The sequence below is a fragment of the Triticum aestivum genome, chromosome 3A (assembly GCF_018294505.1).
Source record: "Triticum aestivum cultivar Chinese Spring chromosome 3A, IWGSC CS RefSeq v2.1, whole genome shotgun sequence".
Lineage (NCBI taxonomy): Eukaryota > Viridiplantae > Streptophyta > Magnoliopsida > Poales > Poaceae > Triticum > Triticum aestivum.
The window spans coordinates 17106520-17111708 of record NC_057800.1 but is presented as its reverse complement, the minus strand read 5'-3'; positions in this window follow the sequence as shown (position 1 = coordinate 17111708).

Below are 5189 nucleotides of genomic sequence, written 5' to 3'. Positions count from 1 at the left end.
ATGGGCCTCCCAAATCTTCGTAGGCATGAACTTGCAGTGGGACCTAGAGAATTGCGCCAAGTTGGCGGAGCTCGAAGAATATTCCTCGATCGGAATCGAGACCCTGGAGAATAGTAAAGCTGAAGCAGATCTAGGACAGTCGGGGAGACGATGGATCCAAGTCCGTGAACTCGATTAGATATGGTGGTTTGGCATGCACAAGCGGACGACTGACCGAATCCAGTTGTCATTGAGGATCTTATTGTGCATGGTTCAGTTTATCCTCTTGAAATGACAAAGAGTTGTGGGCAACCGCGAGAAAGGGCATCCTGGCCGCTCCAATTATCATGCCAGAAGGATTCTTTCAATCCATCACCAAGGCAGATCTTCATGGAAGCCCTAAATAAGGCAATATCAGACGCATCATCGACGATCTGGGATCCATGCAAAGGGCGTCCAGGGTCGTTCCATTGAAGTCACAACTAAGACAACCTCATGACTCTACCAAAGCACTCAAGATCCGAGATGTCAAGCCCCCCAAGGTCCTTGGGGTGGCAAATAATTTTCTAGATGACAATAGATTGCGCTCTTCTAGTGGTGTCACTATCGTCACCTCTCCAAGCAAATGCTTGAGTGATCCGGTCCACCTTGTTGCGGGCCCACTTGGGAAGAGGGATATCAATCGCATGGAAGGTGGTTGTTGTGGTAAGGATGGTTTTGGCAAGGGTGACCCTACCGGCTTTGATCATCTATTTTCCCTTCCAACTGGGCACATGCGCCACAAAATTCTCGATGAGTGATTGCAGGTATGATGGACGCTTGCAAAGCTTCCTAAATGCAATGGATGGTTGAGGTAGCTACCAGGGAAGGTGCTAACCTTAGCGGGGAACGAAATGAGAATGTCATGCACGTTGACTTCCTTGCAGCAACTGGGGAAGACCTCGGTCTTCACAAGGTTAGTAACGAGGACACTTGCATTTTAAAGCAGTCGAGGATGGAATAGATTGCGGTGAGCTTGTTTTGTCAAGGTTGGCAAATATGCATGTGTCCTCCGCATATAAGGAAATCCTACAACGTGTGGTGTCGGTGTCAAAACCGGCGGATCTCGGGTAGGGGGTCCCGAACTGTGCGTCTAGGCGGATGGTAAAAGGAGGCAGGGGACACAGTATTTTACCCAGGTTCGGGCCCTCTTGATGGAGGTAAAACCCTACGTCCTGCTTGATTAATATTGATGATATGGGTAGTACAAGAGTAGATCTACCATGAGACAAGGAGGCTAAACCCTAGAAGCTAGCCTATGGTATGATTGTATGTTTGTCCTACGGACTAAAACCCTCCGGTTTATATAGACACCGGAGAGGGCTAGGGTTACACAGAGTCGGTTACAATGGTAGTAGATCTACATATCCGTATCGCCAAGCTTGCCTTCCACGCCAAGGAAAGTCCCTTCCGAACACGGGACGAAGTCTTCAATCTTGTATCTTCATAGTCCAGGAGTCCGGCCGAAGGTATAGTCCGGCTATCCGGACACCCCCTAATCCAGGACTCCCTCAGTAGCCCCCGAACCAGGCTTCAATGACGACGAGTCCGGCGCGCAGATTGTCTTCGGCATTGCAAGGCGGGTTCTCCTCCAATTTCCGTCTACCTGTCGAATAATGTCCGGTTTCTTGTAAATGTAGCGCTCCTTGGCTTCTACGCCCAATAATGGCCGTCTTCCACATGTCAAACGAATACGAAAAGTCAAGGTGTTTTTATGGGGACAAGGATTTAGATCCAAACCACACCTTCTCCCCTCCGCGAGTATTCATCAGAGCGTATCCGACAGAGGTCCATTCTATCATGGCCAGCTGCCGCAGCTCCTCCTCTTGCCCTTCCAGCCCTCAGCCTGGAGATTGGGAGAGATGCTCCATCCCGCACAGCGAGCTAGTGACGCTCCAGACCAAGGGATTTCTCCCCCCGGCCTATATGGTCCCAGTTCGAGCCGGACTTGCCACCTATAATGGCGGAGAGCAAGCGGAGAGCGCCCCCAATCCCTCCAAAGGAGAGCGGTATGCCTTGTCCCTTACTTAGTAAGAGGGCTCGGATTTCCAATTCATCCGTTTCTCCGGGGGCTCCTGGAGTTCTATGGCCTCCAGCTGCACAACCTCACGCCTGCCTCCATACTGCATATCGCGGGCTTCGTAGCCCTTTGCGAGCTGTTTTTGGGCTGCGAGGCTCATTTTGCGCTGTGGAAAAGGCTATTCTGCCTTGTGCCCCGTTCTCATAAGGGGTCAATATATCAAGTGGGCGGAGCCGAAGTGTGGCGCACCGCCGGGACAGGATATCTATCCGGAACCTCAAAGAAGGCGTCCGAGGACTAGCCTTCGGAATGGTTTTATATAGAGGACGTCTCGCTGCCGGATCCTGTCTGGATCGGCCTCCCTGAGTTCGACAGTGCTCCCCTAAAGAAACGCCTAAGCTGGCATCCACGGAGCCCTCAAAGGGAAAGCGACAAGGACGTTCTTTACCTGATGGGCCGAATAAGATTGTTAGCTCATTCCGGACTGACCATGATCGGGGTCATGGCCATATGCATCATGCGAGGGGTGCAGCCGCTCCAGTATAGAGGCCACCCCATGTGGGACTTCAACGGGGAGGACGACGCCACCCGCCACGGTCGTAAGGGGCCGGATTTGGCTGCCGCTCTAATAAAGATCTTGTCCGTTTTGTACAATGGAGAAGAGGAGGAATTTCTCCGTGTCAACCCACAGGGTTGATTTTCTATGTACAATCCCCCAAGTTGGGTAAGTGGACACTTTTACTTGCCCATCCATTTTATATTCCTATCGTTAAATATTTAGTCTAACGACTTCAACGCAGGAACTGCGCCAGGCTGTTAAAGAAATAAATAGCCCTCCTCCACAACCCGAGGATCCGGGACGGTCCCTCGACCCGGCCTCTCGAGAGGATCCGGACTTATCTGTGGAGCTAATTGACGGGGTGTTTCATCTATTGAGCAGAGACAACGCCTTGGTGGCCATTACAGCCGATTACCCAGGGCTACTCCCAGCCTCACAGGTAACTGAGACCGAAGTCCCAGCACTTTGAAAAGGGATCTATCCTCGCGTGTTTTCGATTGCCGTATGACAACCGTGTTTTGCAGGGGAGGTCCTTGAGACGGGAGGCCGAGCCTGCGGCGACTAGCCAACGAGGGGCGGCAAGGCCCCGTGGGGTGAAAAGAAGTGCGATCCATACTGAGACACCGGTGCAAAGGTATAGCACGCCATCTTATTCCCAGGTGCTATTCCTTCAAGGCATATTAACGCTCGTGCTCTCTTCAGGACGAAGAGACCTCGCCGGACTATATCCGGAGGGGTTGCCAATCGCGCCTCCACCAGCCAGGCTCCAAAGCCTGGTCCAGAAGCGGAGGCGAACACAAGGCGCGCACCGGACGCTCCTCCGACAGAGGATGCGAACATGTTGTCTGCCACCAATTCCGAGGTGGAGAGTGCCATGAACCACAGGCATCGTCGGACAGTTCTTCGTGACGCTTGTTTCTCCCAAGAGGCATTGGATGCCTTCAATTCGGGAGATGCGTACCTCCGTGCCGCTCAAAATTGTCTAGCCAGAGCCACGGAGCAGTATGTAAAAGACATACGGGTAAGAAAATTTTGGTAATTATATATATACCAGTAGCCCCCGAGACTTGAAACAGTTAGAATAACTGATTTAAGGATCATTTGTTATGCAGGTTCTTACAGAAAAGAATACCCTACTGTCCCAGGAGCTGGAAGAGTGCAAAGCCCAACTTGAGGCCGCACTAGCCGCGGCAAGGGAACCCAAGGAGACCCCCTCTGGTAATATTCGCTTCGAAAGATAAGTATTTTGTGAAGTGCGGCGTGGGTGCAAATCTGACAAATGAAATTGCAGATGGCGCCGGATTAAATCTGGAAAAGCAACAACTCCTACGCCAGCTGAAGGCTGGTGAGAGTGTGCTGACAAAGGTGAGGCGGGAGAAGAACGATCTCCAAGATGCCAACACCAAGCTGGGCGTTGAACTGAAGGATGTTCGTGCCCAGCTGTTGGACTCCGTTAAGGAGAATCAGCGGCTTCGATGCGGCATATTTAGTAAGTGCTTAAACAAACTTTGAAAAAAGAGTTCGGCGAGGAAGTCGACTAACAGAGTAATGTCTGTAGGTATGCTAACAGGTCGTCCTGTAGAGGAAATGCCCGGTTCTACGGGTGACCTTCTTCCCAAGCTCTCACAACTGCACGAGCGAGTTCGGCAGGTGATGCAAGGTGTCGCCTAGGCCTTGTGGCCATCCGTCTCCATGCCCGAAGGCCTTGGAGAGATTGTAGAGAAGCTGAAGGGAGCGCGGCGGTGCTTCCGATTGTGGAAGATGTCGACCTGCTGTCAAGGCGCCAGGGACGCCTGGGCCATGGTGAAGACGCGGTACACGAAGGCTGACCCAAACCGCATGGCCGAGGTCGGACCCGTGGGGCCCGATGGGAAGGAGATCCCTATGAGCTTAGTATACGGCCAAGTAGAATTGGCCGCAAAGTATTCCCAACAGGACTGTAAGCTAGACAGCCTGTTTGATGGTATTGAAGAGGAATACAATTAGTCAGATTGACTATGTAATTTTAATTGACATGTGTAATGCCTTCTAGCCGGATTGTAGATCGTTTGTCATGGCCGACCTTTTCGCTTCAACCTCGGGGCCTGACGGTCCGGAGTGTGTCCGAATACCCTCGTGGTTATATAAGAACCGGGGTATGCGTGGAGACCAGGCGTAGGGGTCATTAGTGCTTGAACAGACAAGTGCCCAACTAGTTATGTTATATTACATGGTTAGTAAGAAACATCTTCCAGGGAGAATAGTTCCGTTAGGGGTTCCTTTCCCTGGGAGGAATGCCCTAAAGTGCATGTCCATTCTGCGAAAAGAGACGTAGGAAAAACATCTGGGGTAGTATAGATAAATAAGTGAAAAAAAGATCATCTTTAGTTCACCGACCGAATATTCCCTTAAGAACGCTAGCTTTCGGCTTCACCCAGTCTGAGGTACACATCCGGCTGACCCAGTAGTAACAATCGCAGAGGTGCTCCCTTTACCACCTAGCCGAACAATCGGGAACGTAGGGTAAGCATAGGAGCCAGGAAACCCAGCTTGGCCAAAACTTAAGTCATATCGATGTATATAATGGTGAATAAAAGGTACATGCGGAAGTGT